The 27,444-nt window shown below is 37.4% G+C and overlaps 1 pseudogene; it reads left to right on the top strand.

Annotated features, from left to right (window-relative positions):
• Positions 1–27,444, top strand: part of LOC130707370 (ELKS/Rab6-interacting/CAST family member 1-like) — a 125,344-nt pseudogene that overhangs the window by 59,913 nt on the left and 37,987 nt on the right.

The raw sequence follows: 27,444 nt of genomic DNA, 5'->3' as shown, positions 1-27,444 counted from the left end.
TTATATTTATTACTTTGTAATGAGAAAATGTTACAAAAATGACCCTACAAATTACTATATTATCCCCCTTATATTTGGAGAGAAAAGCAACATTGCTAGAAGATAGTTTCTGCTTCCTAAGGATGATACATTTGTGCTTATAAAATAAAAGAGATGAATATACTTTTTTTTTTTTTTTAAATGAGTTTTTTTTGTTTTGTTATAGGTACTTTATTTATTTATTTATTTTTGGCTGTGTTGGGTCTTCGTTTCTGTGCGAGGGCTTTCTCTAGTTGCGGCGAGCAGGGGCCACTCTTCATCGCGGTGCGCGGGCCTCTCACTATCGCGGTCTCTCTTGTTGGGGAGCACAGGCTCCAGACGCACAGGCTCAGTAGTTGTGGCTCACGGACCCAGTTGCTCCGCGGCATGTGGGATCTTCTCAGACCAGGGCTCGAACCCGTGTCCCCTGCATTGGCAGGCAGATTCTCAACCACTGTGCCACCAGGGAAGCCCGAGATGAATATACTTATTGACACACGGTCTTCTAGAAGGATTGGACCACTTTAGGTGATCAGGCATGTACGAATGCATGTATCACCTTACCTGTTCATATAATGTTTAAAAATCTTTTGCCTGAAAAAAACCTTTTACCTCTTTCATAGATTAAAAAGTTTTGTCTTACCTTGCTTTCATTTGCAATTCTTTGTTTACATTTTCATGTGTTTATTGTCAATTTGCATATTGTCTGTGATTGGTATATTCCTATTTGTTAATTTCTCTTGGGGACAGTAAGGTCTTAGTATTTCATTGACTTTTATGGGCTTTTTCAATAGTGAGGATAAAGTACTTTCCCAGTTGTGAATAATTTTTAGTTTTTGTCATTTGCTCATTAGTTTTTGACTTTTGATGTTTATAATTCTAGATTTCTAAGCAGTAAAATGTACTATACTTTTCTTACATTTGTAATTTGTAATTTTTTTGTAATTTCTTACATTTCGTTTTTTGTTTAGAAAGTCCTTCCCTATCTGAATATCATTAAATATGTTATATTTATTCTTTTTATTTTCTAATTAATTTGCATTTTATACCTAGTTCTTTAATCTTCCTGGAACTTATTTTTAATTTTGTGTGGGGAGAACGTATTTATTTTGATGTTTTCCTAATAATTGAAAAGCTTTCTAAATACTGTGATCAGTCTCTTTTCTTTTGGTTTGTGGCATTTCCTTTTTCTTTCTTAAGTGCTTAATTATTGTGAGATTTGTTCCATTGATCTCTTTGTTGATATTCTTTTTCCAGGACTACATTGATTTGATTATAACAGGCTTTCAATTTGTATTAATGGCCGATGGGGTGTTGAAGAAAATGTCCTTCAAATATATATGTACACACACACACACATATACATATATATATATATGCTGTTCTTAACTCTTTATTCTTATGTGCTGCCAGACATTCTTACCCCACTCTTATATGCTGGCTGCCTCAGGTGTCAGCTTAAATGGTACGTCTTCAAAGAGACCTTCCCTAACCATCCTGCCTAAAGTAGGGCAGTCTGTGCCAGTATCAGCACAGATAAATCAGTCAGCCTTTCAGAAGTCATTTCCTTTCACACCAAATCTTCCAGATGCAGTTCTCATGTTCCTCATTATTGGGTGAGCTGTTAAAATGAAGACAACTATTGATCCACCGTCCGCTCCTATTTAATTGCTTAAAACTTCCAGCAATTAAATAGGAGCAAATTCTGTCATTTAAGAGAAGTGACTTACTATTGAAGAGTATAAATTCTAAAGTTGTAGTTAAAAAACTTATACAGTACATTTTTTTTTAATACAGTACATTTTTGATTATGTCCTAGATGAAAAAGACAGCCAGTGTCTGGGACAAAAGATCAGCAAGGCTCTGTAAAACCTTTGTCCCATTTTAAAATGAAGTATTAGGACATCTGTGCCATAGAGATTCAAGCTAGTGTCCCTGAGAATTTTCAGCTGCACCAGAGTGGTAATTGCTCAACAGACTAAACTGGAGAGTGTGGGATAATTATCACAAGAGGACCACATACAATGATGACATGGAAAGTGATTAGTTACAAACAATCAATAGCATAAGAAAAGGATATTAAAAGAAAGTTTTTAGAGGTACTGATTTCAGTGAGAAAAGGCTGGTGAGATAGTTTGATTCTTTATTAATTGGTTTTCTTCATGCAGGGCTTTCAAAAAGAAAACAAGTAATTTGAGCACACTAACCAACTTTATTTTTCATGAAAAAAGAAGGCCCTTTGTGATTTTAATGCTGCTTAACTCTTTTCTTCACTGTTCATGTGGTTATAATCTTAAGCAAACAAACAAAAAATTGCTATTATAAGGCTGTGGTGCTTCAATGGCAGTAATGGCACTGACCCTAGTACAATTTTCAGTAGAGAAACAGAGCTAATTGATTTATAACCATTATTCTAATTAAATAATCATAAATAATAAGCTTCATGTTAGGGATTATGTTATCAAGTGTGTTGTTTTGTCCTTATTTCTCACATGTTTTACTTTGGTGAAGAATTACAAGCTGTAAATGGTACAGATGAACCGGTTTTCAGGGCAGAAATAGACACAGATGTAGAGAACAAACGTATGGGCACCAAGGGGGGAAAGTGGCGGGGAGGGTGGGTGGTGGTGGGATGAACTGGGAGATTGGGATTGACATGTATACACTAATATGTATAAAATAGATAACTAATAAGAACCTGCTGTATAAAAAAATAAATAAAATAAACTTCAAAAATTCAAAAAAAGAAAAAAAAAAAGAATTACAAGCTGTAATCCAAATGAATTGAAGGGACTATTGAGATGATCCAGTCATTGCTTTTTGAAAAACACTTTAAGCTGCAGACCCCTTTTTCAAATGAATATTATTCAGATATGAAAATAAAACTTATTATTTATTAATTAACTAATTTATTTTTTGGCTGTGTTGGGTCTTCGTTGCTGCGCACAGGCTTTCCCTAGTTGCGGCGAGCGGCGTGGGGCGCAGGCTTCTCATTGCGGTGGCCTTTCTTGTTGTGGAGCCGGGATCTAGAGCGCAGGCTCAGTAGTTGTGGTGCACGGGCTTAGTTGCTCTGCGGCATGTGGGATCTTCCCGGACCAGGGCTCGAACCCGTGTCCCCTGCATTGGCAGGTGGATTCCCAACCACGGTGCCACCAGGCAAGTGCCTAAAACTTATTTTAAGAAGTAAAATGAAAAAGAAGGCAAAGCTGTTCTGATTGAGACAGGACTGGGGAGCCCAGATGCCCCAGTGTGGCCCTGCCAGGCATTCCCTGAAGATGTTCTTTAGAACCCCTAGGGCTTCCCAGGGCTGGGTTCAATAAGCCACTAACCAAACCTTTTGATTTTACAAACAGGAGCAACAACAGTAGCTGCCATTTATTGATAATTTACAGTGTGATAGGTGTTCTGTCTTACTGCTAATTATTATAATAACCCTGTAGATTAAGTTTCATAATGTTCATAGTATAGATTAATAAATTAAGGCTCAGAGTATTTAGTTAACTTCACTGAAGTCATCCTGATGGAACCAGGAATTGAACCCAGAGCCAGATCTTTCTTGGTCTGTGTTCTCCCCTTAGAGAAAGGGTCCTTATCAACTTCTTTCAGTTTCTGTGACACAGTTTTCCTGATTTCTGCCGACTTCTCTGACTGCTCCTCTTGTCTCCTTTGCCCGCCTCTTACCCTCTGCCTGCCATGTAATGTTGAATCAGTCCTATGACTATCTCCTCTTGCTGTGTTTTCTTTTCCTAGGGAGGCTCATTCACTACCTTGGCCTCAGTTAACATCTGTGTATCAGAGCTTCCACACTTAACATCTTTAGCTCATATCATTCCTCTAAGCTCCAGACCCACATGCCCAGTTGCTCCCTCAAACCTTTTCTCAGCATCTCAAAAGCACATTACATTCAGCTCAAGATTTCCCCTCAATTCTGGTCCTTCCTTATTTTTTCCCATTTTTGTTTATGGTGCCACCAACTTGTCCATGGTGTTTAAGTCAGAAACTTCAGAATTTTCCTTGATTGCTTCATTCCCTCATTTCCCACCCTGCCAGTCAAATGCTGGTGATCTTTTTTCTCTGAAGTATTTCTGTAAGCCATCCATTTTCCCACCCCACAGCCACTGTCATAGTTTGGTCATGTCGCTGTTGGCTGACATTATTGCAGTGGTCTCCCAATTTTCCCGTCTTTCTGTTTCCCCCTGATATGCAGCCTCATTGCAGCCAGTCTGAGCTTTTGAAAGTGCCCATGTGATGTTTGAATCCTGGCTCCACCACTCACTAGTTATGTGAGCTTGGCAGGCTGCTAAGTCTTTCCAAACCTTAGTTTCCTCATCTGTAAAATGGTTATATAATTCTTACCTCATGTACTTGTTCTAAGAATTAAATGTGGTACTAGGTGCCCGGCATCACTGTTAGTGATGATGGTAGAGATGATCATACTCTGCTCAAAACTTTTTCAGGGCTTCCTGTTGCCCTTAAAGTCCAGAACTCTTGTCACACTTCCTTGGTGCTCAGTCTCCTTAATCCCTCAAATGTGCTGTGCCCCCTCCTTCTTGAGGGTCTTCACCTAAGTAGTCTTCTCCTCACAGTAGAAGTGTTGTGTCTTTAAATAGTTAATGGAAGTTAACTCATTCTTCAGATCTCACCCAGCCCCCAAATCTTCTCTTATCTTTTACTACCTTGGATTTATAGCTTTTATCCCTGTTTGCAGTTATAATTGTGTATTTTTGTTGCTGTTGGGATTAATGACTCTCTTATCCACCGTTATCTGTCTTATCTACCTTCATATGGAGACAGACCATGTTTATTATAGCCACCTGCCATGGTATCTCTGTCAGGGAGCTTAATGCCTGCTACTAACTAAAGATCTTTCTTCCCTCAGTGAGGGCTTATACTTCAGTATTTTTTTTCTGTTCTCCAATGTTTGGTTAAGTTTATTTTTCAACAGCACTGCCTCCTTTGTGGGTAGAATTGTCTGAAATGGACTCTTTCATGTTAATTACTAGTTCTTGTTCTTGATGGAGAGAACTCCCAAGGTAGCCGGAGCCCTCTCAGAATCTGTCGTTCTTCTGGTATTGAAATAGGCTAGGGGTTCGTTTTTCCACCTAGGATAAAGTGCTGTTCTTGTGTTCCTGTAGGTTTTGTGTTTTTGTGGCACTTGTCTATACGTTGGGATTCATACTTTCTTTTGCTTAAGTCTGTATAAGAAATATGACATATTTTAGGTCCACTAACGTCATCAAATGTTCCTTTGTGAACCTCTCATTTAAGTTTTCTTGTTTTTGTTTAGATACCTTGGGTTAAGCAAGTAGGTTTATTTAAAAAGCCAATTTTCCTTATAATATGGGGATCAAAGAATGTGTTCTTAAAAGCTGTCAGAAAAAAAGAATTATATAAGCATCTATCCCAATTCATAAGTTTAGTTTAAAAATATTTTAAACATTAGTAATGAATCAGGTATCCCTGTGTTACTTTTTTGTTTCTCAAATACCTGAGAGAAAAAAAGAAGCCTGCTTATTTATTTATTTTCCAATAAATATGAAAGGGATAGAAAGGAAATTCTTGAAACTGTTGATTATTGTTGCTTTCAGATTTTGTGTCCTTATCTCTAAGATCATTTTTATAGGCATCTTTGACATCAAAATTTTGGTACTGAGATTAAAGTAGTTGTATTTTGTGGGGATTCTCAGGGAAAGATGCCATTTTAGGAAGTAGGGTGAGCGGAGAGAAATTAGGATTCTTTCCCATCTTTTCTGTTTCTTCTCTCATTCCTTCTTTCAGAGAGAAAAGATCCTATGGATAGAATTTTTGCTTTTTAAAAAAAATTCTCAAGCCTTACAGCGATACTTGGGCTCTGCTAATTAAAGTAGCTTCATAAGTAATAACTTTCTTTGAAAACACTGTCTTTATTCCTTATGGATGGAATTGAATGCACAATCATTTAGCTTTTTTTTTTTTTTTTTTTTTTAAGGTAACAACCCAATCCATTTCCACCAAAAATTTCCTTCTAGGAAAGTGGTTTTATGATTAATGGAAAGTGTTATATGATTAATGGTTCTGTAGATATGAAAGTTATAGGCTGGATATCTGCTCCCTTTTATCATCTGTGTCATGCATCTTGTTTATAGTAAATTGAAAAAGGTACATTTAAATGACCAGTAAGGTTGAAGACACGCTCTACTACCTGGCAGTTTCATTTCTGTGTGTCTCCTTGAGAGAAACTTTTGCACATGTGCACAAGGAGACAGGTAGATGTACATGTGCTTGTCGTAACAGTGAAAAAAGTGGAAAAACATCTAACTGTTCCTCAAGTAGGTGAGTGGGTAAGTTGGTATTTATTCACAAAATGGAATATGAGTACACAGTCCCTTCCTCCAAAATACTTAGGGCACATGTATGTTGGAATTTAGATGTTTTTCAGATTTTGAAAGGTAATCCAGTACATAAACTGTATATTGTGTAATACTCCCATTGGGATCTGGACAATACCCAGTAATCAAACATATTAAATCTGTAGCAAAACTTAGGAATATTCATATTAAATTGGATAAATAAATGGTAAATAGCCTCATAGCAGTTGAGTCAGGTTTTTCCATTAAGCTTGGAGAAAAATTTAAGTCTTTTTAAAGCTCTTTGGATTTTAGAATTTTGGATAAGGAATTGTGAAACCTGTATTATACAGTTCATAAAAGTGAACGAGCTAGAGTTATGTAAATCAGTGTGGATAAATCTCAAACACGTTTTTAAAAAATTGAAGTATTGTTGACATATTATATTAGTTTCAATATTTTGCTATTGGGATACATTACAAAATGATCAACACACTGGGTCTGGTTAACATCCATCACCACACATAGTTACAAAGAACTTTTTTTTCTTGGGATGAGAACTTTTAAGATCTAGTCTCTCAGCAACTTTCAAATATGTAATACAGTGTTATTAACTATAGTCACCATGCTGTACATTATATTCCCAGGACTTATATATTTTTATAACTGGAAGTTTGTACCTTTTGACTCCCTTTACCCATTTCACCCACTCCCTGTCCCCCACCCCTGGCAACCACCAATCTGTTCTCTACCTGTGAGCTTGTGGTTCTGCCCCCCCCTCCGAAATGGTAAGATTTTATTTTTTTTTATGGCTGAATAATATCCCATTGTGTGTATCTATACACATATGTGTATAGATATACACACCACATTTTCTTTATCCATTCATCCATTGATGGACACTTAGGTTGTTTCTATATCTTGGGTATTATAAATAATGCTGCGGTGAACATGGGGGTGCGGATATCTTTTCGAGTTAGTTATTTTTGTTTTCTTTGGATAAAAACTCAGAAGTGGAATTGCTGGATCTAATGGCAGTTCTATTTTTAATTTTTTGAGGAACCTCCATTACTGTTTCCTATAGTGGCTATACCAGTTTACATTCTCAGACACATTATGTTGAGTAACATGAGCAATTTGCAAAGAGAATCAAGAACAGATGACATCACTTCTGTGAATTTCAAATAAGCAACAGTGAGGGGTGGGGGGGAGAGAGAGATATCTGAAGCAAATAAGGCAAATTGTTGATGGTGATTTCCATATGTTGTTGTATATTTGAATGAGTCTCTGTAGCCCCAAGCTTCTGCTTTCTTCTCTAACCTTTTTAAGAATGCAGGGTTACAACTGAATTAGGTGATAGAGCATAATACATGTTGGGACTGGAAGTGTTCTTAAAATCAACTAAATTATCCTTTTTTCTTTTAAGTGAAGTCATTCCTACTTGTTAAGAAATTTTCTTGAATATTTATTTACTTTTCCCTTTTCTGACCTATGTCTGTTACTTTTTTCTCTTTTAATATATTTATTTTTTGTTGGAGTATAGTTTACATACAGCAAAATACATGGATCTTCCGTATCATAGTTCCATGAGTTTTGACAAATGCCAGTAGTCGTATAATGCAGTCTTAACGAAGATATAGAACATTTCCATCATCCCATAAGGTTCCCTTGAGCTCCTTCCCAATCAGTATTTTCCCTGCCCCGAACACATAGATAGTGTTCTAATTCCTTTCACTTTAGATTAGTTTTGCCTGCTCTAGAACCTCCTATACATGGAACCATATAGTCTGTACTCTGTTGTGTTTGGCTTCTTTTGCTCAGTGTACTATATATTTTTTTAAAAGTTTATTCGTGTTATTGCATGTATCCATAGTCATCCTAATATTGAGTAGTTTTCATTGCATGGATACTGCATAATTAATTTATCCATTCTCCTGTTGATGGGGTTGTTTCCAGTTTTGGCTCTTATGAATAAAGCGGTTGTAAACATTTTTATACAGATGTGTTTGTGGCCATGTTTTTATTTCTCTTGCGGAAATATCTAGGAGTGGAATCGCTGGGTCATAGGGTAAGTGCATGTTTAACTTTCCCCAAAAGTATGCAGTCAGCTGAAGTGAAGTGAAAGATTTTGTGGTCATAGACCTAAGTATTCAAATTGAAAATACAACGCGATGAGTAAATATGGATGTAGGAGATGAATGAAAATAATGGTAACACATGTATTTATTGGAGTTTATGTGATAAAATTGGTGAGAGTCAAGAAAACAAATGTATTTTCCTTTTAAATACCCCGTGAAGATCCCATATGGTTTTATTTCTTCTCAACATGATGTTAAAACATGAAGCAATCTTTTGTATTGTCTGTTTACTACCTAAATTGATTTTCAAAAAAATTTTATTAATTTTTAAAGATTTCTTTTATCTACTTAACATTTTTACAGAAGCATGTGCAAAAGAGTCTTTGATATGCCTTATTTGATGGTTGCCATGGAAAAATTAAGGGATTGTATACAAAAAAAATAATATTTATACCTTGGTGTTTTGCTTTTGAAACAATTATGATTTTCTCCATAATAGTTTGACTTTTTATTGTTATTTTATCCCCAGATGCTTCTTTGGTTTTATTTATCAAGATTCTCTTTCTCTCTCTTTTTAATGACACTTTTTAAAGATTTGTTCCTTGTAGAGAAATGCAGTTAAATTTTATATGTTGATCTTATATGCGCCAGGCTTGCTAAACTCTTTTTTTTAAAAAATATTTAATTATTTATTTGTTTTATTTTTGGCTGCGTCAGGTCTTAGTTGCTGCACGCGGGATATTCCTTGCGGCATGCAGGATCTTTCGTTGCGGTGCGCGGGCTCCAGAGCGCGTGGGCTCTGGTGGGCTCTGTAGTTGTGGCACGTGAGCTGAGTTGCCCCGTGGCATGTGGGATGCAGAATCCACGTCCTCTGCATTAGAAGGTGGATTCTTAAATTTATTTATTTTATTTATTTATTTATGGCTGTGTTGGATCTTCGTTTCTGTGCGAGGGCTTTCTCTAGTTGCGGCAAGTGGGGGCCACTCTTCATCGCGGTGCGCGGGCCTCTCTCATTATCGCGGCCTCTCTCGTTGCGGAGCACAGGCTCCAGACGTGCAGGCTCAGTAATTGTGGCTCACGGGCCTAGTTGCTCCGCGGCATGTGGGATCTTCCCAGACCAGGGCTCGAACCCGTGTCCCCTGCATTAGCAGGCAGATTCTCAACCACTGCGCCACCAGGGAAGCCCTAGAAGGTGGATTCTTAACCACTGGACCACCAGGGAAGTCCCTTGCTGGACTCTTAATTATACAGATATTTTGTCTGTAATTTCTTATGAGTTTTCATCCTACAATCTCTGTATAATGACTTTCTTGCTTTCTAATTCTTATACCTTTGGTTTCCTTCTCTTGTCTTAACTGCACTTGATCTTAGTATCTCTAGAACAAAATACAACAGTGGACTGTTGTAGTCTATCAGTTGCCTAGTGTAGATTTGATTTTTACAAGAAAGCCCATTATTAAAGAGGTAAGTCTTGAAAAAAAATGTGAGTAATTTGGTTGGTTTATTCTGGTTAGCTGATGTTCTTTGTATATGTTCTATGCTATTTTCTCCCCAAGACAGAATTATTTATGTAAATAATTTTGATGGGCTTCATTTCAGTTTAACACAGTTTAGTGATAGTGTGTGTGAAAGCATCTTAAACAATGGCAGTGTACAGGAGTGCTTTTCTGTAAGATTGTAAGGTCATGATCTCTTTGTACTCTCCCTCAATATCAGTCTTCCTTGCCTCTACTCTTTCTCTGGAGGAAAAGGGGGGGGGGAAAGGAAAAAGGAATTCTATAGCTTCTGGAAAGCTTTGGGCACACAGTGACTTCAGTGTTGACATAGCTCTGTGGGACACAGACATTAGCCCGTTAGCTTTATGCCAGCAGGGACCCCCCCACCCCCACCCCGCCCCGCCACCTCACAGTCAAGCTGCTGCCTCCGGTGTGTGTTTATTCAGCTGAATCCACTCCCAGTTGTAGCATTGCCAGGGTTAGCTCTTAACATGTTCACAGCTGATAGGTATCGCTTAACTCTTCTTTCTTTACCCTTCTTTCTTCACCCTTCTTCTTGATTTATATACTAGTATTTCAGGGACTAAATCTGGGAATTTTGTTAACCTCATTGACGTCTGTTGCAGGTGCTTGAAACTTTTGGGTTGTAGAGCATGAAGAAAGAAGTGAGGTTGATACTTAAAATGCTGCTAGACTGAACAGTACCTTTATGGTCCCTTGTATTTAATTCTGCCTTTGCTTTGTTAGTACTGAGCATTCTCAAGTTAAACACTATGGAAATGGTTACTATAGGATCCCTCTGCTGGTTGATTTTACTTTTTTTTTTTTTTTTTTTAAATAAATTTATTTATTTATTTATTTATTTTTGGCTGTGTTGGGTCTTCGTTTCTGTGCGAGGGCTTTCTCCAGTTGCGGCAAGCGGGGGCCACTCTTCATCGCGGTGCGCGGGCCTCTCACTATCGCGGCCTCTCTTGTTGCGGAGCACAGGCTCCAGACGCGCAGGCTCAGTAGTTGTGGCTCACGGGCCTAGTTGCTCCGCGGCATGTGGGATCTTCCCAGACCAGGGCTCGAACCCGTGTCCCCTGCATCGGCAGGCAGACTCTCAACCATTGCGCCACCAGGGAAGCCCTGATTTTACTTTTAAGGTTAAAAAAATTTTTATTTTGATGTTATTTTTTAATGGAATGACGTCTTCAATCCTGACATTGCTTAGGATGATATTTTTACTACTGTAATATCTGGTTTGGGATATTATCTTTTCTTCTTTCTGTACTTTTCTTCCTCCACCCATTCCTTCCTCTCTATTTCTGCCTTTTGTTCAGTTTGAGAGTCAGACAGGCTTTCTAGAGGAGGTAATGCCTGATCTAAGGATGAAAGGACAGGTAGGATTTAGCTGGGAGTGAAAGTGAGGGAACGGGTAGAGGATATTCTTTATTTATATTTTATTTATTTATTTATTTATTTATTTATTTAACATCTTTATTGGAGTGTAATTGCTTTACAATGGTGTGTTAGTTTTCTGCTTTGTAACGAAGTGAATCAGTTATACATATACATATACTCTTTAAGTAGAGGTTAAGGGGTAAGTAAATGGTATGGGAGTTTGGGTAACTGAAAGCTATTTGGAATTTCTAGAACCTGTACTAAAATCAGTTTATTGTCACTTGAGTTGTTGTCTTGATGAGCACACAATAATAGAATGTATTATGACCTCGGGACTTCCCCATTTTGATAGTATTTTTGTTTATTCTTTAATTTCTCCTCTGGGTTATGCTGGCATAAAGGCAGATGTTCTTTTTTCTCTCCTGGATTCAGTAGCAGAGAGTAGCTGCTAGGAATCTGGAATAATTGCTTGTTCATTTTCTTGACTCTGACATCTTTTTTAGAGGAGAATAAGCTCAAAGTAGCATTCATTTAAACAATTTAATCTATCCATTTGAATTCTGGTATGGTTGTTTCTTGCATTGTAGTATGTCTCTTGCTGGTGTTTATTTAGATCAGTCTGAGAACTTGGTTTTGGTTTAATATTTGAGAGTTTACAGTGTGCTTTGCTGCACAGAAAATAAATCCTTGTCAGCAACTGAAAGAATCAACGGAAAGAATACTAGACTAATGATCAGACGAAATGAACTACCTAGAGGCTCTTGCTTTGTCTCAGTCTTGGAGGTTCAGACTCATTAAAAAACTTTGAGTTTCTTCTAAAATGATAGAAATTAGAATACTTTCTTTTCATATTAAAGATTCATGAATCCAAATCATAGTGATCTTATAGAATCTGAACTTCATTCGAGTATGTTGCATATATAATAAGCGCTTTTATGTGTCCCATTTCTCGTTCTTGAATATTCTTAATTTAAAAGTTATAATAAGGTATAGTGCTGGTGTGTGAGTGTGTATATATAGCTATTAAGTTTTACCACTTTGTAAGCTCTGTTTTTGGATAAGAACTCTATCCTACACTTTTGGTGTATGTTGTATAGTATTAAAAGTATAAAAGATTCTTGTTGACAGTTAATTATTTGAAAATGCTTCTCTTCACTTCAGATCAAACACAAATAAATCCAGAGTGTATAATTAACATTTTTTTAAAAATTAGGATTGCATTTAGTATTTTGGCCAGTTTGTATTTGAGATAGAATTTTTTTTGTGTTAGCTGGTAAGGAACTAATTGTTACAGAATAAGAGTAATTCTCTCTGTTATAGGGGAAAGATATAGTTTTCCGGGGACTTGATTTGCATCTACTATCCAGTAGCCATTTACTTTCAAAATAATGCGTGAAAATTTGTTTTTGTCAATCTTTCATCAAAAATTTATTGAGCACTTACTATACCAAACACTGTGCCGTGCCCTAGAGTAACAAGATGAAAGTCCCAAGTTCTAGAAAGTTTTTCTTGAAGACAGATACAAAGAAATAAATTGCAGATTGGGCTGGTAAGTGCTCTTCTTAGGGACACATACGGTACAGCACAAATCAGAACATCACAGAGCCTGAGGATCGACTTGGGTGATGTTAGTAAGAATTATTATAAACTCTTTTGCATCTTGCATTGATAAAGTTTCCTCAATGTATGTATTTACATGTTTCAGAAAAAAAATCGTTCTTAATTTAACATAATAGGATGCAGTACTGGTATTTTTTCTAATGGTTATCTTGACAAATAGTGCATTGAACTCTCTGGGATACAGTATAATGTTTGTGATGATGACCGTTTTCATGTATCCATAATATTCTTTTTCTGTAACTAAAAATAGCTCTAGACTCCTTGGTTCTGTCATTTTAGAAATCAGGATAAACTGGATCAAAGCGTTCTCTTGTTCAGAGAAACTAATGGAAGTTTTGCCTCAGAAGAGCTTCTGATATTTGTCTAAAATATATGAGGCATTGTTGTGATGTTTTGTTGTTTTTGAGATGTATTTTTCTAAAAAATGATCATAAACCCTATCAGAGATTTAAGAATTTTCATTACTATTGTTCACAACATCCTACCATTTCATTGAGATACAGCTTGGTGTAATTTTAGTACAATCCTTGGACTAAATTTTAAGCAGTTATTTTTCCAGTCTTCCAGCTCAAGCTGAGTGTTAGAGTGAGCAGAAGTAGACTAGTGAGTGTTGGTGTACAATTTGGCATGTGAGAAGTGTGAGATCATTTTGGAGAGTGTCATAAGCAGAATTCCCAAATAGAAATTTTCCTAATATCTGACCACTGAGATTGTCCTGCTAAATTCAGCATGTGTTTTTGGTCGGTCATGGTAAATCTCTGTGATATGTGCAGATATGCTCCCTTTATCTTCAGTATGAATGTGCTAGAGAAAGAGCAGCCTGGCTTATTGCCTGCTGCTTCTTTCTTCTCCCAGGGGAGTTGGCAGGAATTTTAGTAAAGTGAATCTAGCTTGAATGTAGCCTAAAGAAGGGGTGCTGATTCCCATTTCAATGGAGAAAATTGCTGTGTAGCCTTCTCGGCTACCAGTCAGAGCATCATTTTAATTCTGTATTCTAGTAAAATGGGTGCAAGCAGAGCTGAAGAAGCAGAGCTGAAGAAGCAGGGCACATTAGTCGTTGTATTTTCTTTCTTCACCAAAACAGTGCTTGCCATACTAGTATAATCACAAGTGCTAAAGTGTATGTGAGACTGTTAGCTGTCATCAACATCTGTTTCTCCTGATTTGAATGAATTTGGTGATGAGTGTCCAGAAAAGGAGGGACAGTTGTACCTAGAAATCAGTTTCATTGTTGAATTTAACTTCTGATATTTCCCTGTGGGATAAACTTGCTCAGAATTTATTTGGATTTTTTGACTTCCAAAGGTAAAGAATGAAACTGGAGGTTGATTATAGGCTTCAGAGAATTAGCAATTTGACACATCTTTTTATTAAGGATTTTTTTTTAATTAATTAATTAATTTATTTATTTATTTTTGGCTGTGTTGGGTCTTCGTTTCTGTGCTAGGGCTTTCTCTAGTTGTGGCAAGCGGGGGCCACTCTTCATCGCGGTGCGCGGGTCTCTCACTATCGCGGCCTCTCTTGTTGCGGAGCACAGGCTCCAGACGCGCAGGCTCAGTAGTTGTGGCTCACGGGCCTAGTTGCTCCGCGGCATGTGGGATCTTCCCAGACCAGGGCTCGAACCCGTGTCCCCTGCATTAGCAGGCAGATTCTCAACCACTGCGCCACCAGGGAAGCCCTTTATTAAGGATTTTGAACTCCAACAACTGTTGAGAATCTTTACAGCATGATGCGGGTAGTTAAATTTATTTAAAGAATCATATTCATGAATTCAAATACCTGATAATTTTATTGTAAATTTATTTTTCGTAAGAAAAAGCCAGTGCTTTTCGAGAGTTTGAAGACTGCCATAATTGAAAGTTCACTACTTGCTAAGCATAATACCAAAACCAGAAACTGTAAAAGAAGAGGTTCTTATCTTTGCACTAAAAAAATTCTGTATTTAAGTTGCCATAAACTATGTTAAAAGAAAAATGACAGATTTGGAAATATATTTGTAACATGCACAGCAGGCAAAAGGTTGTTTTCCAAATATAAAAAGATCTTAAAGTGGCTTAGGAGAAAGGTTAAATGTCCCCAAAACAAAATGAGCAAAGAACAAGAACAGATGAGTCACAAAGGAAGGAATACAAAGCGCCTGTAGATATGTGAATAGATATTCAGTCTTACTGGTAATAAAAGGAAAGCCCAAAAAAGAAAGAGAAGAAAGAAAATACCCAGTTGTCAAAGGTATAGGAAAGTGCTCAGACATCGTTTGGTGGAAGTTTAAATCTGTACAGACCCTTTTAGAGATCATTTGTTGTGTGTATTAAAATCATAACTGCATACCCTCTGATCCAGGAATTCCACCTTTCAGAATTTATCTCCAGGAAAAATTTGGATAAATGTGCAGAGATACACATGTGAAGGTGCCTGTTATAATAGTGGAAAATGAGAACCAAACTAAATATTTATCAATAGTTATAAGTAAATTATTTAATATCAACACGTTGGAATTCTATGGCAGGCATTTTTTCCCCAGTGTTTAAAATCGTTGTAAAATACAGCTTACATTCACCATGTTAAATTTACCATCTTAACCAATTTTCAGGTGTACAGTTCATAAGGTACATTCAAACTGTTGTGCAGCCATCACCACCATCCATCTCCACAACTCTTCATCCTGTAAAACTGAATCTCTGCACCCATCAAACAGTCACTCCCTGTCTCCCGTCTCCCGTCTCCCCAGCCTCTGGCAACCACTCTTGTGCTTCCTGTCTCTGTGAGGTAGACTGCTCTAGGGACCTCATGTAAGTGGACTCGTGTAATATTTGTCTTTTGTGACGGGCTTATTTCATTTGGCATAGTGTCCATCCATGTGGCAGCGTGTGTCAGCATTTCCTTCCTTTTTGAGGCTGAAAAATATCATTAGGCATTTTTTTAAATTTAATTTTTGGGTGGGTAGTACATACATTTAGTTCAAATTCAAGAGGAGGGAGGGTTAGGAGGAGAGAAAGATGGGAAGTGGCTGGGAAGTGACTGCAGATGTATATGGGATTTCTCTTAAGGGGTGATGGCAGTGTTCTAGAATTACATAGTAGTGATCAATGTATAACTTTTAATATGCTGAAAACTGCTGACTTACACACTTTAAACTGGTGAACTTTATGGCATGTGTGAATTATGTCTCAATAAAACTATTATTAAAAACTTTTCAATGTCAGTTACACCTCAGTTAAAAAAATTTTTATGCGGAATATAATAAAGTTTTCTTACATGTTGTCCCCCAGTGATTCCAGTTCGTTCCTCCCTTCCTCCCGTCTTGCCTTCCTCTGTTCCCCCAAATAACCATTAATTATTACTTGTGTAACATTACAGAAGTATTTTTATTTCTTATGATATTTTTTATTTATAGTAAATAGTAAATATTTATTGTTCCCTCCCTTTTACCCAAAGTGGTAGCAAATTGAACACAGCCAAGCAGGCATCTCTGAAGTCTTTTCTCTTATTTTTAAAGGTAAAAATGTCCCTTTTTATTGATTACTTGCTTACTGTAGGGGATTTAGATAGTACAAAAAAGTATGAAGAAAAATGTAAAATCTACCCATACCCAGACACTGGTAATTGTTTGCATCCTTTTAGACTTTTCTCTGCATGTTTATACTTTTTAAAAATTAGAATCGCAGTCATCCTATACTTGCTATTATATATCTGCTTTTTTTACTCTTTTTTTTTTCTCTCTTTTTTTTTTTTTCCACACACACACACTGTATTTTATTTTTACAAGAGATAAATAGACTGACACCAAGCATTGTACATGGATGACCACAACAAATGCAACAATGATTGCAATTACCAAACATGAAACACACTCATACTATGTCATAATATTGACATTCAGTCCAGTAATCCTCCACTGTAACAGCTCCTTTACTTTGCAGTGAAAATTGATTTGTATATTCTTTGCCTCTGAGTCCTTGTGGGATTTTTGTTTTTTTAAATTCAGACAGAAAGTCACAAAAATTATACTCATCCTCATCAGTTCACTCAGTCCCATGTAATTAATTTTTTTTTTCATCTTGATCTTTTGTTAGCACTTTTATGAGTTCATCAGTTTTTCATTAAGAGTTCTGAAAATGCTTATTCATTCAGTTCAGCAGTACAGTCAGTTACCAGAAACCTGTACTTGTCAGAGTCTTTTCCATGAATTTCTTGAAGATGACACCCTTTTATAGGAACATATTTGCAAAATCATCAGAGTACACCCAGAACTGTCTGTAAATGACAAAAGACTTAAAAATGACCATGGTTAAAGATTTGATGAAAGTTCATAATAATGCAGTTGACAAGAAAATTAGTTATTTCTGAGATATACATTTTAAAGTAATAACTAGGATTATTACTTATAACATTATACCAGAACATATAAGATTTTTAGAAGTTTCCTGTAGTGTCTGAAACATTTATATTAACATATTTCCATACATATTTCCATACAAATACAAATATAAGATTTTTAGAAATTTCATGTAATGTCTGAAACATTTATATTAACATATTTCCATACAAATAACCCAATGAAAGTTTAGTATTAGTTGTTTTGTTTGTTTTTTTATACTGCAGGTTCTTATTAGGCATCAGTTTTATACACATCAGTGTATACATGTCAATCCCAATCGCCCAATTCAGCACACCACCATCCCCACCTCACCGCAGTTTTCCCCCCTTGGTGTCCATATGTCCATTCTCTACATCTGTGTCTCAACTTCTGCCCTGCAAACTGGCTCATCTGTACCATTTTTCTAGGTTCCACATACATGCATTAATATACGATATTTGTTTTTCTCTTTCTGACTTACTTCACTCTGTATGACAGTCTCTAGATCCATCCACGTCTCAACAAATGACTCAATTTCGTTCCTTTTTATGGCTGAGTAATATTCCATTGTATATATGTACCACAACTTCTTTATCCATTCGTCTGTTGATGGGCATTTAGGTTGCTTCCATGACCTGGCTATTGTAAATAGTGCTGCAATGAACATTCGGGTGCATGTGTCTTTTTGAATTACGGTTTTCTCTGGGTATATGCCCAGTAGTGGGATTGCTGGATCATATGGTAATTCTATTTTTAGTTTTTTAAGGAACCTCCATATTGTTCTCCATAGTGGCTGTATCAATTTACATTCCCACCAACAGTGCAAAAGGGTTCCCTTTTCTCCACACCCTCTCCAGCATTTGTTGTTTGTAGATTTTCTGATGATGCCCATTCTAACAGGAGTGAGGTGATACCTCATTGTAGTTTTGATTTGCATTTCTCTAATAATTAGTGATGTTGAGCATCTTTTCATGTGCTTCGTGGCCGTCTGTATGTCTTCTTTGGAGAAATGTCTATTTAGGTCTTCTGCCCATTTTTGGATTGGGGTGTTTGTTTCTTTGATATTGAGCGGAATGAGCTGTTTATATATTTTGGAGATTAATCCTTTGTCCGTTGATTCATTTGCAAATATTTTCTCCCATTCTGAGGGTTGTCTTTTCGTCTTGTTTATGGTTTCCTTTGCTGTGCAAAAGCTTTGAAGTTTCATTAGGTCCCACTTGTTTATTTTTGTTTTTATTTCCATTCCTCTAGGAGGTGGATCAAAAAAGATCTTGCTGTGATTTATGTCAAAGACTGTTCTTCCTATGTTTTCCTCTAAGAGTTTTATAGTGTCCAGTCTTATATTTAGGTCTCTAATCCATTTTGAGTTTATTTTTGTGTATGGTGTTAGGGAGTGTTCTAATTTCATTCTTTTACATGTAGCTGTCCAGTTTTCCCAGCACCACTTATTGAAGAGACTGTCTTTTCTCCATTGTATATCTTTGCCTCCTTTGTCATAGATTAGTTGACCATAGGTGCGTGGGTTAATCTCTGGGCTTTCTATCTTGTTCCATTGATCTATGTTTCTGTTTTTGTGCCAGTACCATATTGTCTTGATTACTGTAGCTTTGTAGTATAGTCTAAAGTCAGGGAGTCTGATTCCTCCAGCTCCATTTTTTTGCCTCAAGACTGCTTTGGCTATTCGGGGTCTTTTGTGTCTCCATACAAATTTTAAGATGATTTGTTCTAGCTCTGTAAAAAATGCCATTGGTAATTTGATAGGGATTGCATTGAATCTGTAGATTGCTTTGGGTAGTATAGTCATTTTCACAATGTTGATTCTTCCAATCCAAGAACATGGTATATCTCTCCATCTGTTGGTATCATCTTTAATTTCTTTCATCAGTGTCTTATAGTTTTCTGCATACAGGTCTTTTGTCTCCCTAGGTAGGTTTATTCCTAGGTATTTCATTCTTTTTGTTGCAATGGTAAATGGGAGTGTTTCCATAATTTCTCTTTCAGATTTTTCATCATTAGTGTATAGGAATGCAAGAGATTTCTGTGCATTAATTTTGTAACCTGCAACTTTACCATATTCATTAATTAGCTCTAGCAGTTTTCTGGTGGCAGTTTTAGGATTCTCTATGTATAGTATCATGTCATCCGCAAACAGTGACAGTTTTACTTCTTCTTTTCCAATTTGTATTCCTTTTATTTCTGTTTCTTCTCTGATTGCCGTGGCTAGGACTTCCAGAACTATGTTGAATAATAGTGGTGAGAGTGGACATCCTTGTCTCGTTCCTGATCTTAGAGGAAATGCTTTCAGTTTTTCACCATTGAGAATGATGTTTGCTGTGGGTTTGTCATATATGGCCTTTATTATGTTGAGGTAGGTTCCCTCTATGCCCATTTTCTGGAGAGTTTTTATCAGAAATGGGTGTTGAATTTTGTCAAAAGCTTTTTCTGCATCTATTGAGATGATCATATGGTTTTTATTCTTCAGTTTGTTAATATGCTGTATCACATTGATTGATTTGCGTATATTGAAGAATCCTTGCATCCCTGGGATAAATCCCACTTGATCGTGGTGTATGATCCTTTTAATGTGTTGTTGGATTCTGTTTGCTAGTATTTTGTTGAGGATTTTTGCATCTATATTCATCAGTGATATCGGTCTGTAATTTTCTTGTTTTGTAGTGTCTTTGTCTGGTTTTGGTATCAGGGTGATGGTGGCCTCATAGAATGAGTTTGGGAGTGTTCCTTCCTCTGCAATTTTTTGGAAGAGTTTGAGAAGGATGGGTGTTAGCTCTTCTCTAAATGTTTGATAGAATTCACCTGTGAAGCCATCTGGTCCTGGACTTTTGTTTGTTGGAAGATTTTTAATCACAGTTTCAATTTCATTACTTGTGATTGGTCTGTTCATATTTTCTGTTTCTTCCTGATTCAGTCTTGGAAGGTCATACCTTTCTAAGAATTTGTCCATTTCTTCCAGGTGGTCCATTTTATTGGCATAAAGTTGCTTGTAGTAGTCTCTTAGGATGTTTTGTATTTCTGCGGTGTCTGTTGTAACTTCTCCTTTTTCATTTCTGATTTTATTGATTTGAGTCCTCTCCCTCTTTTTCTTGATGAGTCTGGCTAATGGCTTATCAATTTTGTTTATCTTCTCAAAGAACCAACTTTTAGTTTTATTGATCTTTGCTATTGTTTTCTTTGTTTCTATTTCATTTATTTCTGCTCTGATCTTTATGATTTTCCTTCTGCTAACTTTGGGTTTTGTTTGTTCTTCTTTCTCTAGTTTCTTTAGGTGTAAGGTTAGATTGTTTACTTGAGATTTTTCTTGTTTCTTTAGGTAGGCTTGTATAGCTATAAACTTCCCTCTTAGAACCGCTTTTGCTGCATCCCATAGGTTTTGGGTCGTCGTGTTTTCATTGTCATTTGTCTCTAGGTATTTTTTGATTTCCTGTTTGATTTCTTCAGTGATCTCTTGGTTATTTAGTAACGTATTGTTTAGCCTCCATGTGTTTGTCTTTTTTACGTTTTTTTCCCTGTAATTCATTTCTAATCTCATAGCGTTGTGGTCAGAAAAGATGCTTGATATGATTTCAATTTTCTTAAATTTACTGAGGCTTGATTTGTGACCCAAGATGTGATCTATCCTGGAGAATGTTCCGTGCGCACTTGAGAAGAACGTGTAATCTGCCGTTTTTGGATGGAATGTCCTATATATATCAATTAAATCTATCTGGTCTATTGTGTCATTTAAAGCTTCTGTTTCCTTATTGATTTTCATTTTGGATGATCTGTCCATTGGTGTAAGTGAGGTGTTAAAGTCCCCCAGTATTATTGTGTTACTGTCGATTTCCTCTTTTATAGCTGTTAGCAGTTGCCTTATGTATTGAGGTGCTCCTATGTTGGGTGCATATATATTTATAATTGTTATATCTTCTTCTTGGATTGATCCCTGGATCATTAGGTAGTGTCCTTCCTTGTCTCTTGTAACATTCTTTATTTTAAAGTCTATTTTATCTGATATGAGTATAGCTACTCCAGCTTTCTTTTGATTTCCATTTGCATGGAATATCTTTTTCCATCCCCTCACTTTCAGTCTGTATGTGTCCCTAGGTCTGAAGTGGGTCTCTTGTAGACAGCATATATATGGGTCTTGTTTTTGTATCCATTCAGCCAGTCTATGTCTTTTGGTTGGGGCATTTAATCCATTCACGTTTAAGGTAATTATCGATATGTATGTTCCTATGACCATTTTCTTAATTGTTTTGGGTTTGTTTTTGTAGGTCCTTTTCTTCTCTTGTGTTTCCCACTTAGAGAAGTTCCTTTAGCATTTGTTGTAGAGCTGGTTTGGTGGTGCTGAATTCTCTTAGCTTTTGCTTGTCTGTAAAGCTTTTGATTTCTCCATGGAATCTGAATGAGATCCTTGCCGGGTAGAGTAATCTTGGCTGTAGGTTCTTCCCTTTCATCACTTTAAGTATATCATGCCACTCCCTTCTGGCTTGCAGAGTTTCTGCTGAGAAATCAGCTGTTAACCTTATGGGAGTTCTCTTGTATGTTATTTGTCGTTTTTCCCTTGCTGCTTTCAGTAATTTTTCTTTGTCTTTAATTTTTGCCACTTTGATTACTATGTGTCTCGGCGTGTTTCTCCTTGGGTTTATTCTGTATGGGACTCTCTGCGCTTCCTGGACTTGGGTGGCTATTTCCTTTCCCATGTTAGGGAAGTTTTCGACTATAATCTCTTCAAATATTTTCTCTGGTCCTTTCTCTCTCTCTTCTCCTTCTGGGACCCCTATAATGCGAATGTTGTTGCGTTTAATGTTGTCCCAGAGGTCTCTTAGGCTGTCTTCATTTCTTTTCATTCTTTTTTCTTTAGTCTGTTCCGCAGCAGTGAATTCCACCATTCTGTCTTCCAGGTCACTTATCCGTTCTTCTGCCTCAGTTATTCTGCTATTGATTCCTTCTAGTGTAGTTTTTATTTCAGTTATTGTATTGGTCATCTCTGTTTGTTTGTTCTTTAATTCTTCTAGGTCTTTGTTAATGATTTCTTGCATCTTCTCAATCTTTGCCTCCATTCTTACTCCGAGGTCCTGGATCATCTTCACTATCATTATTCTGAATTCTTTTTCTGGAAGGTTGCCTATCTCCACTTCATTTAGTTGTTTTTCTGGGGTTTTTTCTTGTTCCTTCATCTGGTACATAGCCCTCTGCCTTTTCATCTTTTCTGTCTTTCTGTAACTGTGGTTTTTGGTCCACAGGCTGCAGGATTGTAGTTTTTCTTGCTTCTGTTGTCTGCCCTCTGGTGGTTGAGGCTATCTAAGAGGCTTGATGGGAGGCTCTGGTGGTGGGTAGAGCTGACTGTTGCTGTGGGGGTCAGAGCTCAGTAAAACCTTAATCCACTTGACTGTTGATGGGTGGGGCTGGGTTCCCTCCCTGTTGCTGTGGCGGTCAGAGCTCAGTAAAACCTTAATCCACTTGACTGTTGATGGGTGGGGCTGGGTTCCCTCCCTGTTGGTTGTTTTGCCTGAGGCAACCCAACACTGGAGCCTACCCGTGCTCTTTGGTGGGGTTAATGGCAGACTCTGGGAGGGCTCACGCCAAGGAGAACTTCCCAGGACCTCTGCTGCCAGTGTCCTTATCCCCACGGTGAAACAGAGCCACCACTTGCCTCTGCAGGAGACCCCCCAACACCAGCAGGTACGTCTGGTTCAGTCTCCCCCAGGGTCACTGCTCCTTCCCCTGGGTCCCGATGCACACATTACTTTGTGTGTACCCTCCAAGAGTGGGGTCTCTGTTTCTCCCAGTCCTGTCACAGTCCTGCAATCAATTCCCACTAGACTTCAAAGTCTGATTCTCTAGGAATTCCTCCTCCCGTTGCCGGACCCCCAGGTTGGGAAGCCTGACGTGGGGCTCAGAACCTTCACTCCAGTGGGTGGACTTCTGTGGTATAAGTGTTCGCCAGTCTGTGAGTCACCCACCCAGCAGTTATGGGATTTGATTTTACTCTGATTGCGCCCCTCCTGCCGTCTCACTGTGGCTTCTCCTCTGTCCTTGGACGTGGGGTATCCTCCTTGGTGAAGTCCAGGGTCTTCCTGTCAATGATTGTCCAGCAGCCAGTTGTGATTCTGGTGCTCTCGCAAGAGGGAGTGAGAGCACGTCCTTCTACTCCGCCATCTTGGTTAATCTCCTTTTTTTACTCTTAATATGTTGTAACTGTAGTTTTTATCAGTAAATATAAATCTACATTTAAAAAAATTGATGCATAGTATTAAACTGGGTGGACATTTCTCATTTACTTAACTCATCACCTATTAATATCCATTTAGGTTGTTTCTAATTTTGTCGCTGGTGTAAACAACAGTGAGCGTCTTTGTACACTTGCCAGATCGTTTCCTTGAGATATTTACTGCTGTTTTGCAGTTTGCCAAAAATTTTAAACAATGTCTGTTTTAACATATATGCCACAAAGATTTCAATGATATTATTAGCTCTGTGAAAAGATGGTGCAGGCATTTATAGCCTCACTTTAAATATGAGGAATCTGAAACCCAGAAAGATGGCAATGTGTTCCAAATTAGGTTGCTCTTTAGTGTGAGAGCTGGAACTAAAACTCCTGTCTTCTGATTGTGGGTTAGTTTCCTTCCACTGCGGCACACTGCCAGACCTTGAATACCTTGAATACAAAGGGTGATTTTCTATTGTTGCTTCTTCATTTCTAAAAACATGATTCTTGATGTAACTTCCTTTTAGGTTCTCTGTATAATGTTCTAGAATTTATCCATTCAGATTAAAGGTTCATATACCTTCGTTAGGGATACAGGCTAAAGATATACCCTCTGGAACATTTTACTAGCTTATCTGCACTAACATTTTCATTTAATTACTCAAATTACTCACTTATATTGTTATCTTCTTCTGTATAAATAGCACACACAGCCTCAGTTTTTTGTGTTTTGTTTTTTGTTTTTAAAGCTTCAAGTTATCTAATTACCTTTGGGTACTAGCTTCAGTGGGCTGCGAGAATTGCTTTAATTCGAATGCCAGCTCTGTCACTTACTGTGTGATCTTGGGGTGAGTTATTTAAGTCTCTGTGTGCCTGGTGTCATCATCAATAAAATTCAAATAATAGTACATGTGTTATAGTGAGGATTAAATGAATTAACACATAAGGAGTGCTAAGCACATTCTGGCATGCACTCATATGTTTATTATTTAATGTGCTAACTTAATTGTAAAGCACTTAAAAGTCATTTTGTATTTTGCCATCCTTTGTGTTTTTTGGTGAAATTTTTTGTATGATGTGTCCGTATTCCTATAGGTTTCCCCTGCCTTTCCCCACTCCTCACCTTCAGTTCCGTGTAATACCTTCTGCTAATCTTGAACAGTGTCTTTATTTAGTCAAGCAAAGTGAGGAGCTGCCAGACTGACCTTGTTTCCTGTTGGTAATAAACACAAATTAAATTACTGACATTTTACAGATTATCTCAATCAGTTTTAAAGACAGTGTAAAACAGAATAATGTGAATCCTCATTTGCTAAATGCAGGGTTCTGAGAGCTGTGGTAGCTGCTTTCTCATTCCCCGTAGTCTGCTTTGTTTCTGCTACTTGAGGAGGAAAGCTCATTTGGGTTTTCTTTTTTGTCTTTATACCAGCACATGCAAATGACAGTCCAGGCTCTCCAGGATGAATTGCGGATCCAGAGGGACCTGAACCAGCTGTTTGAACAGGATAGTAACAGTAGGACTGGTGAGCCTTGCGTGGCAGAGCTGACGGAGGAGAACTTTCAGAGGCTGCACACTGAGCATGAGCGGCAGGCCAAGGAGCTGTTCCTCCTTCGAAAGACTCTGGAGGAGATGGAGCTGCGGATTGAGACTCAGAAGCAAACCCTGAACGCTCGGGACGAATCCACAAGAAGCTTCTGGAGATGTTGCAGAGCAAGGGGCTTTCTGCTAAGGCTACTGAGGAGGACCATGAGAGAACAAGGAGACTGGCAGAGGCAGAGATGCATGTCCACCACCTCAAAAGCCCTTTGGAGCAGAAGGAAAAAGAGAACACTCTGTTGAGAGAGGTGAGTGGCCACTTTCTCAGTTGTTATGACTGTCTTTTTTTCCTGAGTAGTCAGCATTTTGACCTAGATAAATTTATATGCTCTCCTGAGCTAGTGCAAGGGAATTTCTTCTTTCTTACCTAAGTTCTGCACTGATTTCTGTTCTGATTTGCTGTCTTGTATGAGATGACATTGGCTGGCATGTATACTGGTTTAATACCTTTCTGGGGTTTTTTTTCCCCCTCCTGATTTCTGTAGACTCATTTTGTTGCTAGAGGGGCACAGAATTTTCTTGATTTGTTCCTCATCTATTGATTTGTTCATAGAGACACACACAACAAAACCAGAATTAAAGTAGCTGACTACTGCTCAATTTTAAAATATTAATAATTGAAAGTAAGCGATTCCCTCGGTTTCGGTGTGCTTATAAAGTCCTAGGCAGCAGTAATGGATGTTTGCCCTGTGGTTTCCATGGAAACTGTTGCCTTGCTGTAAAAGATCCGTGATAAAAATTATTTGCTGCCCTGGAGGCACAGCTAGAGGGAATGATACAGAGGTATGCTGTCACTTATTTTTAGAGAGGAAACTCAGACTTTAGCTGACCACTGTGTCTACTGATAATTTTTCACTTTTCTATGTAATGCTTCATTTTAAGAAAGCTTAAGTGAAGAATTCATCTTACATTGAATTAAAAAAAAATGACAGCTCTACTTCTCTATATGAGGTCAGAGTCTTCAGATAATTTTCACATTTGGATAGGGGGAAAAAAAATCTCAGAACTATTTTAGTGCCAGTCTGAATAATCCCTTTTTTAAATGAAGGGTGAGGAAGGAGGTTAAAAGCAGCAAAACAGCGACTCCCCTGATGATGGCGACGGTCTGTATCTGCTCTCTGCAATATGGTAGCCACTGGCTGCATGTGACTGTTGAGCAGTTGAAATGTGGTTCGTGTGACTGACGAACTGAAATTTAAATTTCATTTAAATATAACTAATTTAAAATTAAATTTAATTAATCAGATTCAAATTTAAATATCTCTGTGTAGGTAGTGGCTACTGTATTACGTAGTGCAGCGATGCATAATGCAGGTAATGTTACTCGCTTTTCTTAATAATTTGTCTTGAACATCTTTCTTTGTCAGTACATGTAGAGTTTTGTAATTTCAGTTGAATTTATAATGTTCTGTTGCATTTATTTATATTTCTTACTGTTGAACATTTAGACTACTGTTAATTTTTCATTATTATAAAACTGTGCTGCACTGAATATCCCTAACCATATATCCCTGTACATTAATTTTTTTCTTTAGTGTAAATTTCCAGAAATGAATTTGCTCAGGGTGTGTACGTTTTCAAAACTCTGAATATCAGTCTTGTCTCCCAGAGTGATTGGACCAGTTTATCCTCCCAGAAGCATATACTGTATTTTTACGGTTAATCTGCAGCTATGTGCGTTACAATCTTCAAATTACTGGACTGTATTGTTTTAGAAAATTTTCTATCAACTGCTGTGTTGTAGGCACCATCCTGAGTTTCTTTCATTTTACTTTCAAGAGTTTATATTTTAATGAGGTAACCTGGAGCCTGGCCATAGAACATTGTAAGAGAAGGTGTAATCATCTCAGATAGCATGCAGCATGAAAACCCTACCAGCATCGTGATGAACTTTGAATGTTACGTTTCTACTCCTTCTGTTCTGAATATTTCAACCTGTGCCCATTTATTTTTGAGTTTTGGAGTTACTAAATAGTGAATAGTTAAGGATTATGGAAAGCCACAGTGTTATTCTGGCAGAGGACAACCAGCAATATGGTGAATTTGAACAAGTAGTAGGAAAAAACATGAATTTAAGACTAATTTTGAAGTAACAAGCTCTACAAATATTAAGTCCCACTTCTGAACATAATGTGGAAAGAAATATAGGCCTTGTTGGTTGTATCAATACACAATTCCAGTTGCCATTAGTAATGTAGCGTCATCTTACAGGAAACACAGTCCTATGGATTAAAATTATTTAAGAGCAAGTAGAAGTGATTGCTTCATGAACACATGTTTAGAATGCTGGTTCTCCTTTCTTTGTCTCCTACTTGCCTTCAAGACTTAGCGCAAATTGCAGTTCTTCTGTGAAGTCTTCCT

This window comes from Balaenoptera acutorostrata, chromosome 2 (genome assembly GCF_949987535.1).
Source record: "Balaenoptera acutorostrata chromosome 2, mBalAcu1.1, whole genome shotgun sequence".
Lineage (NCBI taxonomy): Eukaryota > Metazoa > Chordata > Mammalia > Artiodactyla > Balaenopteridae > Balaenoptera > Balaenoptera acutorostrata.
This window is presented reverse-complemented; position numbering and strand designations above follow the sequence as displayed.